The following is a 13555-nucleotide window of genomic DNA, read 5'->3' on the forward strand; positions in this document are numbered from 1 at the left end:
GAAGAAAAATAAGTTCACTGTGGCTCCAATATTTGAGGGTGGTGAGACTGAACTTCAGAGAATGTAATGGGCAGGAACAGGTAGAATACCTAAGGAGCCAGAGTAAGCTAAACACTGGAAATTCTCATTACATGAGAACTCATGGACTGGTAAAGATAGTCAATATAATGATAAGAACATTGAAGTCAAGCTGGGCGGTGGTGGCACACGCCTGTAATCCCAGCACTCTGGGAGGCAGAGGCAGGCGGATTTCTGAGTTCAAGGCCAGCCTGGTCTACAGAGTGAATTCCAGGACAGCCAGGGCTAGACAGAGAAAGCCTGTCTCGAAAAAAAACAAATCAAAACATAAATAAATTTAAAAAAAAGAACATTGAAGTCCATACTCAATCTCTGTATAAGGCTACACTGTGAAAGAAAGGAGAAGTAGTCACTACCAGAATACCAAAGGCTAGTTTAGCAGTAATAGTGTGAAAAACAGAGTGAAACTATATGCAGAAGAGATGGAGGATATCTGGAAAACAGACAAGGCTGTGCTGGGAATGAACAGTTTTTTATGTAAGCAACCAAGCAAGCACATATCAGCTACCCTGTGCAAAAATGAATGAGGAATGAAGGGTATAGATAACACGTGTATTGAAACACAGGAAATTTGATGGTATTGAAATGTAAGGTCTGTTGAGATGGAAGGTTAGGAAGAAATTTCTATCAAGCCAGGCACCATGTCTTACTGTTAGAATTCTAGCATTCAATAGACTGAGATGGAGGAATTAGGAATTTTAGGTTAGCCTGGACTACATACTAAGTCACCATTCCTTTTAGTCTTTTTCCCTTTATTTAACTCAATAGTCTGATTCATAGAATATCATAAACAATATTATGAAAACAGAAATATAATGTATAAGCAGTGATACCATCAATAAGAAAACATGTTCTATAAAAAAATAGGAACTATTAAGTTGCAGAATCAGCAGTCAGATTGAGGATTGTGGCATGAAGGGGTATTGTGTTATGATAAGAAGCTTTTCTGACCACCTCATTACTGTCCAGACATCAGTATGTGCGCTGTCTTTAATCCTATACATTAAAAACAGTCATTATTTATTTATTGAATTGTTATTTGATTTTACTTTCCCTTCAAAAATATGGGTCTTGAGGAAATGATAAGTTTAATGCATGGATCTAAATACTAGCAATAGCAATCACAAAATAATATGGGCCCAATACACAGAGAGAATGGTTGAAGTGACTGTATATGAGGCAACAGGAAATCAGATAGATTAGTGTGAGTCGATCAAATTTCCTGTGTAACATTGATAACTACTTAATGAGAAGAATGTGTAAAGAACTGAGATACAATTAATACTTTTCCTTTTCTTTTATTTGAATGATAGCTTACATGACACATGAACTTATACCCATGGTAAGCCTTCTGCCTGAGCTTCATCAGTGCCAGGACTATAAGTTTCCATCATCTTCTGTAAATATTTTTACACTTTGCTCAATGTTCAGTACACTTTGGAATATCAACTAATGTGAAGAGAGAAAGTATTAGATGTGAAAATCTGTGAGGATAAATCATTTCTAAGTTTTGATTTTATGACTGCAGATAAAGATTCTGTCTCTGATGTAACTCAGGCTCTCAAATTATTAAAAGGATAAATTTCCCTCATCTGCAAGAAACCTTCTAATGACTTACTGTTCTGTCTTCCAGATGAGTGTCAACTGCTCTCTGTGGCAAGAGAACAGCTTGTCTGTCAAACACTTTGTATTTGCTAAGTTCTCTGAAGTCCTTGGAGAATGCTTCCTCCTGTTCACCCTCATCCTCCTCATGTTTTTAGTATCACTGACAGGAAATGCACTCATAACGCTTGCCATCTGTACCACTTCAGCCCTGCACACCCCCAAGTACTTCTTTCTGGCCAACTTGTCTCTCCTGGAAATTGGCTACACTTGCTCTGTCATACCCAAGATGCTGCAGAGCCTTGTGAGTGAGGCCCGAGAGATCTCTCGGGAGGGATGTGCCACACAGATGTTTTTCTTCTCATATTTTGGTATAACGGAGTGCTGCATATTGGCAGCCATGGCCTTGGACTGTTACGTGGCCATATGCTCCCTATTCCACTATGCAACCCAAATGGGTCGTGGTGTGTGTGCCCATTTAGCAATAGTTTCATGGGGAATGGGATCTATAGTAGGGCTGGGACAAACTAATTTTGTTTTCTTTTTGGACTTCTGTGGACCCTGTGAGATAGACCACTTCTTCTGTGACCTTCCACCTGTCCTGGCGCTTGCCTGGTGGAGCTACATCCCAAAATGAGGCTGCCATCTTTGTGGTAACAATCCTCTGTATATCTAGTCCATTTTTATTCATCATTTATTCCTATGTCAGAATTCTGGTTGCAGTGCTGGTGATGCCTTCCCCTGAGGGGCGCCATAAAGCTCTCTCCACATGTTCCTTACACCTACTTGTAGTCACACTCTTTTATGGCTCAGGATCTATTACCTACTTGAAGCCAAAGTCTAGCCACTTACCAGGAATGAACAAACTCTTGGCCCTCTTCTAAACAACAGTGACACCATGCTGAACCCCATCATCTATAGCTTGAGGAACAAGGAAGTAAAGGAAGCACTGAGAAGAACTCTGGGCCTGAAGAAAGTTCTGATAATAAGTAACTGAGGATCCTAAAGTGCTCCTGAACAAGTGCACAGTCTGTCAAAGCAAACAAAGAAAACCACTGTGGTTTTCCTGGCTGTCTTAAAACAATCTTTTAGAAACATAACTTTGTTTTAGAGTATTCTCTTTACTTGGCACTATTTTTAATTGTAAAAAATGGAAAAGTATGCTTGCTACTAAATAACTTTAGTAGGTTAATCCAGTACTTAACATTTTCTTCTGGCAGAATTTAAAATCACATGCTAATATCTCAGGAACCTTACAAGTTCTCAGAATCCATTCTTAGCCATTGTTCAGCCCCTGATATGTCTGTTAACTCTGTACTCTACACAAGTTCTCAAAACATTGCACTTAACACCTTAATAATCCTATGAGGCAGGCTGGGGCAATGGCTCAGTGGTTAAGAGCACTGACTGCTCTTCTGAAGGTCCTGAGTTCAAATCTCAGCAACCACATGATGGCTCACAACCAACCGTAATGACATCTGATGTCCTCTTCTGGGGTATCTAAAAACAGCTACAATATACTCACATATAATAAATAAATAAATCTTTAAGGGGCTGGAGAGATGGCTCAGTGGCTAAGAGTACCGACTGTTCTTCCAATAGGTCATGTGTTCAAATCCTAGCACCCACATGGTGGCTCGCAACCATCCGAAAAGAGAAAAGACATCTGATGCTTTCTTCTGGTGTCTGAAGACAGTTACAGTGTACTCACATATAATAAATAAATAAATCTTTAAAAAAAATCCTATGAGGCCATGTATTTCTTCTCATCAAAGTCATTAAATTCTTCAGATGCAACTACATACACATGTAATGTAGAATTACATAGTTCTTTTGTAGATTCTATTTACAGAACATGGAAACATTCAAAGAATGCAAACTGTCAACTTTTGAAACTATATGCTACAAACAATTAATGAAAATGTATGGGAAGTAACTGTCAGCATTTTCTAAGATCTAAATGATTTGAAAGAAAATATTAGTGATATTACAGGAGAAGAAATAAAGACAAACAAAGTTATTGACATATTTGCAAGATTTTTTCTAAAATTTATAAGTTTATGTATGTGCATATGAATCAGAACACATTTGGAGATCTTCTGACAAATTATTTTTAAGTGATCTCAGCTCATTATGGGACAATTCCATATTCCTCAGCACATGTAAACCCATTGCGTTGGACTGGAAGTGCTAAGTAGTTCTCAGGGTACTGATTTGTTAGCCTCTACTCTGTGTACTGTTAGATCAGTCCACACTCAAGGCTTTGAGCACCCAGAGCCTAAAATTGTGGGCTTAGTTATAGTTCCTCCCCCCATGTATGATTTCCAACATACAGAAAAGAACTCCAGCCAGGTGATTCTCAACATCATAGTTTTAGATAAACACACACAGAAACACACACACAGACACCACGCACATACATACACACACCACACAAACACACACATATGCATCATATACAGGAATTGAAATGGGTTTACAGGTGATGGAAGGCTAATATAAAAGGTCAGCTAGCATCAGATAATTGGATTCTGGGTGTCATTCCATGAGAAAAGAAACCAGAGTTCCTTGGAGAAGTAGTAGGGTCATGTCAAAAATAAGACAACAAACCATCAAAATCATGAAGCACATGCAACATGCTGAAAACACAAGGAGTCAATTTCAAAGAGCTTTCAATGGCCAAAGTTGAAGCACTTTGAGCACAATTAATCATAGAAGTTATTATAATGCACAAAATAAAATTATAATCAAATAAGTATATAATGAAAGGAAGATAAAATTATAATTAAGTATACAATAAATTTTAAAGAAATAAAAAAATTACCATTACACTAAAACTGCAGTAATGTTGTAGGCAGGATTCACCTAAACAGAAGGACAAAAATTATCTACTCCTCAGAATCATTCTTCAGAGCCTAATTACATGCATTAAATACCTTTAAGGTCATAGTGTTGGGGAAAAAATCACTGAGTTGCTGAATACAGTGCCTAATGTTTTGAAGGATCACAGAACATTTCCATAGTCTTTAAGTACTTCTCCCAAGACTTCTATTACTTTAAAAGGAAATACAAAAGAAAAATGCTTTAAAATATTTGTAATTACAAAAGGAAAATAGTTTAAAATAATTTAATTGCTCCTTAATCAGGAGATTAAAATACAGTGCATCCCGCTAATATTGAACGGAGATAAGCAAAGCAGGAAACATTCTTTGGTATTTGTGCCAAATATGTACAACCTCAATAAAAAAAAAAAAAAGAATCACTTGATGAATTCAAATACATAGACAGTCTAGCAAAATTAGTAATTCAAAGGTGTGGTCACAGAAGATAAAAATGCTAATGAACTATAAGAGACTAGAATAAATTAGGATATATAATAACTAAATGTCAACTGGATTTCTGGATTAGATACTGGAATAGAAGATATACAGTACTAGAAACCCTTCTGTCATAATTAGGCCAACATATTATGGGACTTGTAATATTTTACTTTTTCCAATTTCCTGATTTTGATAATTAGTCATTAGATGATAGAATACAAAATTCAGAAATTGGGGTAAGTTGTGAAACATTAGTACTATTTCCTATGAATTAAATCTGACTTTCCTGTACTGTTTGATTTCTACTTTTTTATTTTTATATTTATTTACTCATTTATTTTATTTATTTACTTCCCAAATGCTACCCCCTCCCTGTCCCCACTTATAGAGTACCCCTTTCTCCATTCCCTTCTCCTGATTTCTTCTTTCAAAAAGACCAAAACAGCATAGTGAAATGGCATCCTCAAGTAACTATAAGGCATGCTTAGTCCCTGAATAGCTTCTGTTCATTTGACGAATTTGAAAATCTACAACAGTGATAGTGCTGACATCAGGAAGCAGCTTCAAAAATAAAATATTGTTAAAACTAGAACATACCCAACATACCATTGCATGTTATAAACAAGAAAGTTAAGGCAAGATTCTTCCCATGAGAACTCATATGCATATGGAAAACATAAAACACTGTAAGAAGAAAACTGCTCTTGTAACATACATAGAGGAAAAAGATCAGACAAGAACAAAACCAAATAGGAACCTGACTATATTCAACTGAAGAGAGCCAACAGAACAGAGCCTGAGCTCCTGTAGTGTATTCTGAATGAGTTTATTGGGTAATACCTGCAAAAGAACATGTGCAAAAAAACAACAACAAACTAAACACAAGCTACCATACTTATAAAAGCCTAACAAGTATGTGGAAAGTATTATTTTTCAGCTATATGTGAGTATACTGTTTATTAATTTGTATATTTATTTCATGTTAAGTGATTGTGGTAAACATATCACTTTTTATGTATTTGATTGCATTATAGAACAATAAATGCTTATTTGACTGTGATTATCATTATGTGTAAATCAAATTATGTGGACCAAGAACTACTATTTTGTTTTTATAGTTTTTATTTAATATTTATGAGTGTTTTAGCTGCATATATATCTGTGCACCACATGCATGCCTAGTGCCCAGGAGTCTGAAGAGGTAGTCAGAACCCCTGAGACTGAAATTACAACCAGTAGTGAGCTGTCACATGGGAGCTGTGAATTGGTCCCAGCTTCTCTGGAAGAACACACAGTGTTCTTAATCACTGAGCCATTTCTCCATCTTCAGGAAATGCCATTTTTATAAATATAGTACTTAAGCTGACCTGTCTTCTGCACAGACCACTTTTTTCTCTAATGTGATAATTTAATATTAAAAACACACACACAATTTTATAGATTTAATTATTTTGATATTTATGTATTTAGAATTTATTTATGTATTTGCTTTACATCCTGCATACTGGCCACCTCCAATTCACCCTTTCCACAATCCTTCCCTGACCCCCTTTTCCTCAGAGCAGGTTGGAGACCCATGGGTATTCCTTCACTTTGCTTATCAAGTCTCTGTGATACTAATCACATCCTCTGCTACTGAGGCCAAACAAAGAAGCCTACACTGAAAGGGTTGAGGAGGTAGGGAACACATCCACGAAGAGACAGAGATCTGGGATAAGGAAGATACCCAAGAATCAATGGGCATTTCTTTAGCTGCGACTCACAGCATTGATGATATAGAACCTGAAGAGGCCACCTACTATAGCCAGACAGAAAACCTAATGGAATGATAGGGACACCAACTTTTGACCCAAAATATATGCTGACCACAAGAAATGCAGGGAAAGAAGATGCAGTAGAGACTGAAGGAATGACTAACCTGTAACCAACCCCCCCCCCAAGACCCAACCCATGGACAAGCACCAATCCCTGACACTATTAATGACACTCTGTTAAGCTTGCAGACAGGAGTGTATCATGGCTTCCCTATGAGAGGCTCCACTCAGCAGCTAAGTCAGTCAGACACAGACACCTACAGCCAAACCATGGATTGAACATGGGGACTCTTATGGAAGAACAGAAAGAAAAGGATTGTGGCCTCTAAGGGGATAGAAGTTCCACAGGAGGACCACAGAGAACTAACCTTGACTACTGGGCTCTCAGAGATTGAACTACCAATCAAAGAACATAAATAGGTTGGATCTGGGCCTCCCAGCACTTATGTAGCAGATGTGAAAGTTTGTCTTCATGTGGGTCCTGAACAACTGGAGTGCAGGACATCCCAAAACTTGTCTGTAGATGGGATATCTGTGTTTTTTTTTAATGTGTTTATTTACTCACTTTACATTCTAATATCAGTGCTCCGTCTTCTCCCAGTAGGACCTTCTCCCAGGAGGTCCTACCAAAGGACCTCCACTAGTTTCTCCTCCTGTTCTCATCTCAGAAGAGGGACCTACCCTCTGAGTAGCATAACCTCCTCTTCCTCTTGGAACTTCAGTAACTACAAGACTTAGTGGAACCTCTCTCACTGAGGTAAGACAAGGCAACCCATTTAGGGAACAGAGTCCACAGACAGGTAAAGTCACCACACATTCTTGGGGAACCCTCATAAAGACAAAGCTATACCCTTCGTTACATATGTCTCGGGGCTTAGGTCCAGTCCATGTTCATTCTTCGGTTAGTGGTTCAGTCTCTGGGAGCTGCTAAAGGTCAAGTTTAGTTGACTCTATTAGTCTTCCTGTGAAGTTGCTAATCTTGTCGAGGTCTCAATTCTTCTCTGTCTCTCTTCCAAAAGACTTCCCAATCTCCAGGTAATGTTGGTGGTGGATCTCTATCTACACTTGTTTCTGTCAGCTGTTGGGTGAAGCTTCTCCAAGGACAGTTATGCTAGGATCCTATCTGCAAGCATAATAGAGTTATCTTTAATAGTGTTAGGGATTAGTGATTGCACATGGGATGGGTCTCAATCTGGGCCAGTCATTGGTTGGCCATTCTTCTAGCTCTGCTCTGTCTTTGTCTCTGCAGATCTTATAGGCAGGGCACATTTTGGGTTGAAGTTTTTGTGGGTGGGCTGTTGTTCTTATCCCTTCACTGGGAGTCAAGCCTAGCTAAAGGAAGTGGCCAATTAAGGATCCATATCCCCCACTGCTAGGATTTTTTGCTAGAGTCACCCCCATAGACAATCTGGGACCTGCCCTGTCCCAGGTCTCTGGCACTTCCTAGAGATGCACATCCTACTCTTCTGATTTCCATTCTCTGTCTCCTGCTTTCTCTATACCTGATCCCCTCAAAGCCCACTCCCTTTCCCATCTCCCCTCCCTTTTAGTTTCCTCCCTCCATCCACCTCAATATCTATTTTGCTAAATGCATTTTAAATCAGTTTTCAGGAATTAACATTATATAAGTATTTAATGTCAATAAGAGTACAGGAAGAATTTCATAAGTAATTATGGTGGATATTTAAGCAAAAAATGAACATATTACATTCTAAAGAGGTGTGGGGAACCGTCCCGAGCTATTCGGAGTCATGTTTACTCACAGCCCTAAGGTGGCAGCTGCCTAGAAGGAAGAACAATTAACTAGAGCCTTCCCCTTGAGCTATCGGTGCGAGAAGATTCCAGAGAATACCACAAGATGTTCCTGCCCTAACCGTGGAATGTTCCTGCCTGTGTTAACTCCGGGTGTCCCCACTTGGATGACCTCCTCGCTTCCTGCTTCCATTGCTAGGGGTGTCTCCGCCCTTCCCTCCTTTGCTCTTGTGTGAAGGTCAATTCCTTCTCTGTAAGCCTTAAAACCCACTTACCTCCCCGACATTAAATGAGGCCTTGACACAACCCAGACTGACTCTGACTTTGTTAGTGTACTTGGCCCCCTTCTCTCTTTCCCCCATTTTTGACCCTCAGGTAGTGGCTCTTCGGGACCCGAGAATAAATGGACCTGCTGGATGGGTCAAAGAGGTAAAAATTATTAGACATATTGTTAGAAGACATGCTATCTCTATTACATTCAACATGAAGTAAAACCATTTCTATATTCTATTAAATTATACCATAAGAATGTGTTAAATGAGTGACATATCACACAATTTTATTATTTTTAAAGTTCTATTACCAACATTTACACATTAAAAATTATGAACGCTTAAACTTGTGTGAGTATATTTTGTTGTACACAAAAATTGTAAAATAGAAAACTCAAAATGTATACGATAGATTCATATAAAAACACAATTGATATAAATTGAATTAAATATGAGATTGCTTTTGATAGAATGGCTCTAACAGAATACTAATCCTACCAATCCATGAGCATGAAAGGTCTTTTCATCTTCTAGTAGTTTTTTCAATTTCTTCAGTATCCTAAACTTTTTCACTCAAGAAATATTTCACTTTCTTAGATTTATTCCAAAATATTTTTTCAGATTACTGTGTGCCACATCAGCCCCAGTAGATTCTGTGTGACAAAAAAGTTCCACAGGCTAAAGAATTTAACTCCAAGGGCGAGAAAGTCTCCTGGGGAGGCTGTGGAACTCTCCAGATTGGAAAATAATTCTGAGCCGATAGTTCTCAAAAAGCAGTTTACTCTAAACTTCCTCTCTTCCTCTCTTCACAAGGGTATCCTAATGGCCCAGCCAATAATCCGTTCTTTGAAGTAGAGTCACTGACCTCAAACTCTTTTTAAGAACTGCACTAAACTCAACTCAAGTGGATCAAAGACCTGCACATAAAATCAGACACACTGAAACTAATAGAAAAGAAACTGGGGAAAACCCTTGAGGTCATGGGCACAGGGGAAAAGTTCCTGAACAGAACACCAATAGTTTATGCTCTAAGATCAAGAATTAAAAATTGGGATCTCAAAAAATTACAAAGTTTCTGTAAGGCAAAGGACACTATCAAAAGGACAAATTGGCAGCCAACAAATTGGGAAAAGATTTTCACCAACCCTACATCTGATAGAGGGCTAATATCCATTATATACAAAGAACTCAAGAAGTTAGACCCCAGGGAACCAAAAAACCCTATTAAAAATGGGGTACAGATCTAAACAAAGTATTTCCACCTGAAAAAATTCGGATGGCCGAGGAGCACCTTAAGAAATGCTCAACATCATTAGTCATTAGGGAAATGCAAATCAAAACAGCCCTGAGATTTCAGCTCACACCAGTCAGAATGGCTAAGGTTAAAAACTGAGGAGACAGCAGGATGGGGAGAAAGAGGAACACTCCTCCACTGCTCGTGGGGTTTTAAGATGGTACAACCGCTGTGGAAATCAGTCTGGCGGTTCCTCAGAAAACTGGACATGACACTTCCAGAGGACCCTGCTATACATCTCCTGGGCATATACCCAAAGAATTCCCTGGCATGCAATAAAGACACCTTCTCCATTATGTTCATAGCAGCCTTATTTATAATAGCCAGAAGCTGGAAAGAACCCAGATGTCCCTCAATGGAGGAATGGATACAGAAAATGTGGTATATTTACACAATGGAATACTACTCAGCAATTAGAAACAATGAATTCACGAAATTTTTAGGCAAATGGTTTGATCTGGAAAATATCATCCTAAGTGAGGTAACCCAGTCACAAAAGAACACACATGGAATGCAATCTTTGATAAGTGGATATTAATTAGCCCAGAAGCTCTGAATACCCAAGGTACAATTAGCATAACAAATAACTCCCATGAAGAAGTAAGGGGAAAGTCTTGATCTAGCATTGGAAGGGAGTATCATGACAGAGAAAAAGGAAAGAGGTGATTGGAGAATGAGTGGAGAGAAGAAGGTTTATGGGACATATGGGGAGGGGGGAACTGGGAAAGGGGATATCATTTGGAATGTAAACAAAGAATATAGAAAATAAAAATATATAATTAAATAAAAAAAGAATCGCAACACTTTGCCTCATAGTCATTTACATAATTACAACCTTCCAACCACATGTAGATTTATATGGCTGTGTGTATGTAGATGAGGCTCTGACACTGTGGTATGGAAAGCATTGATTAAGTCAAGAAGCTTTTACAAGGTAAAAGTTAAATGTTAGATAAGAATTTCTCACAAGTGGAGCAGCGGCGGCTGGTCCAGAGGAAGGGCCATCAGCAGTTGAACCAAGCTGACAGGGTCCAAGCAGACACTGCGCCCACGACCACGGGCTGCAAGCAGCGGAGGATTTATGACGCCTTTCACCACACAGAAGCCACATCAGAACTCTGCCTCCCGCCAGTCAGTTACAAGGCCTCCATATTGGTTCTCAGACACCAGAGAAATCAGACAGACTGACCCCAACATCGTGGGGGTCTAAGCCCAATGGGCGTTGGCCTGCACCCAGGCACTGAGCTGGTCGGGGGCCACCGGTGTGCAAACCTGGCCAGGAGGTTGTTTGTCCAGGCTGGTGCGCCAGCCCCCGCCATTTTGTCTACGGGAAGCCAGAGAGATCTAGCAGGCAAAACCAGCTAACAGGCTAGCCCGAGGATGACATAGCTGGGGTCTAAGACGGTCAAGCCCTGGGCTGCCCCCACTCCCTGGGCTGCCCGGTGGGCTCTCTGTGTGCCGACCAGGCCAGGAGGTTGTTAGCCCAGCAGACTCTCCCAGCACTCTCAGGGAGCGCGCGCACGCCGCCATCCTGTCCACCTGACAGACCCAATTAACACCCACAGCTGAGGGGAACTTTGCTCAGACATTGGCCTGCCAGGTTTTGCCTAGACTCAGAGCCTGAGCAGCAAGGCTAGCCTTGTGTGCACCAACCTGGTTGGGTCTGCCAGGTTTTGCCTAGACTCAGAGCCTGAGCAGCAAGGCTAGCCTTGTGTGCACCAACCTGGTTGGGAGTTCCGCTGGCCAGCAGAGTGATCAGCACGCTGAAAAGGTCCCCGCAGCATACACCCCTCAGCACTCCCTGAAGGAGCAAACAGGCACCATCTGGTTCACAGTCACAATCTGGGGCAAAACACACTAGGGCTGCAAAAGCACCCAAGAGGAGAACAGCACATCAGCAATCTGCAACAGGGGAACCCCTGCCATCCAGTGTTGCAGAAATTGCCCTAGAGCCTCTCAGGAGGCTGAAACACCAGCCAGAGACAAGACCAACTAGCTCCAGAGAACAAGATGGCAAAGGGCAAATGCAGGAACGCTACTAACAGAAATTTAGGCAATATGGCAGCATCTGAACCAAACTCTCCAACATCAGCAAGTCCTGGTTATGCCAACACACCAGAGAAACAAGATTTGGATTTAAAATCACTGCTCATGATGCTGCTAGAAGAACACAAAAAGGACATGAATGAATCTCTTAAAGAAATACAGGGGAACATGAATAAGCTAGAAACCCGTATAATGGAAACACAAAAATCTCTTAAAGAAATGCAGGAGAATAAGGCCCAAGAGATAGAAGCCAATAAAGAAGAAAGGTTAAAAAAAAAAACTTAAAGAAATGCAGGAAAACTTGAGTCAACAGGCAGAAGTCATTAAAGAGGAAACACAAAAATCTCTTAAAGAATTACAGGAAAACACAAACAAACAAATGATGGAACTGAGCAAAACCATCCTGGATCTAAAAACAGAAGTAGAAATAACTAAGAAATCACAAAGGGAGACAACTTTGGAGATAGAAAACCTTGAGAAGAAATCAGATTCAAATATAAACAAAAGAATACAAGAGATGGAAGGAAGAATCTCAGATGTCGAAGATACCATAGAAACCATTGACTCAACAGTCAAAGAAAATGCAAAATGCAAAAAGCTTGTATCCCAGAACATCCAGGAAATCCAGGATACAATGAGAAGACCAAACCTAAGGATTATAGGTATAGATGAGAGTGAAGATTTACAACAGAAAGGGCCAGCAAATATCCTCAACAAAATTATGGAAGAAAACTTTCCTAACTTAAAGAGAGAGATGCCTATGAATATACAAGAAGCCTACAGAACTCCAAACAGACTGGACCTGAACAGAAATACCTCCCGTCACATAATAATCAAAACCCCAAATGCACTAAACAAAGAAAGAATATTAAAGGCACTAAGAGAAAAAGGCCAAGTAACATATAAAGGAAGACCTGTCAGAATCACACCAGACTTCTCACCAGAGACCATGAAAGCTAGAACATCCTGGGCAAATCTCATGCAGACTCTAAGAGAACACAAATGTCAACCAAGACTACTATACCCAGCAAAACTCTCATTCACCATAGATGGTAAAACCAAGATATTCCATGACAAAACGAAATTTACACAGTATCTTTCCACAAACCCAGCTCTGCAAAGAATAACAGGAGGAAAACTCCAATACAAGGAGGGAAATTACACCCTGGAAAAAGCAAGATAGTTACCTTCCTTCATCAAACCCAAAAGAAGATAACCACTCAAATATAAAAAGAACATCAAAAATGACAGGAAGTAATAATCACTATTCCTTAATATCTCTTAACATCAATGGATTCAATTCCCCAATAAAAAGACATAGACCAACAGACTAGATAAGGAAACAGGACCCTACATTTTGCTGCATACAGGAAACAC

At 39.7% G+C, this 13555-nt stretch overlaps 1 pseudogene; it reads left to right on the forward strand.

Annotated features, from left to right (window-relative positions):
- The first annotated feature begins 1690 nt into the window (after nt 1–1690).
- Nucleotides 1691–2677, forward strand: LOC127669312 (olfactory receptor 10A4-like; annotated as a pseudogene).
- The last annotated feature ends 10878 nt before the right edge of the window (nt 2678–13555 follow it).

The sequence above is a fragment of the Apodemus sylvaticus genome, chromosome 19 (assembly GCF_947179515.1).
Source record: "Apodemus sylvaticus chromosome 19, mApoSyl1.1, whole genome shotgun sequence".
Taxonomy (NCBI): domain Eukaryota; kingdom Metazoa; phylum Chordata; class Mammalia; order Rodentia; family Muridae; genus Apodemus; species Apodemus sylvaticus.